We start from the raw sequence: 344 nt of genomic DNA, 5'->3' as shown, positions 1-344 counted from the left end.
ACATCCATACATACATGCATGCCCAGTCTAAAGAGGAAACAAGCGGTTTGACCGTTGAGGGCGCCAGATCGATAAATATCCCCCTGTTGGGCGAAACTTTATGAGAAGAAACGATAATAGTTATTTTTCCTTTACTCCATTTGTCGTCGTGTTTTCCCCGTATCTGGGAAGTAGAGAGGTTAACAGAAAAAAATAAAAAGTTTAAAACATGAGAAGCAGTGGAAAGGAAATCGAATAGTGAATTAAAAGCTTCCTAACTAAGCCGAGTATAATCGAGACTCGCGAGTGTGAGGAGTGCTCGCTTGCGCATCCTTATTCTCGGTTACACACGGTTACCAACTCTG

This window comes from Penaeus monodon, chromosome 19 (assembly GCF_015228065.2).
Source record: "Penaeus monodon isolate SGIC_2016 chromosome 19, NSTDA_Pmon_1, whole genome shotgun sequence".
NCBI lineage: Eukaryota > Metazoa > Arthropoda > Malacostraca > Decapoda > Penaeidae > Penaeus > Penaeus monodon.
This window is presented reverse-complemented; position numbering follows the sequence as displayed.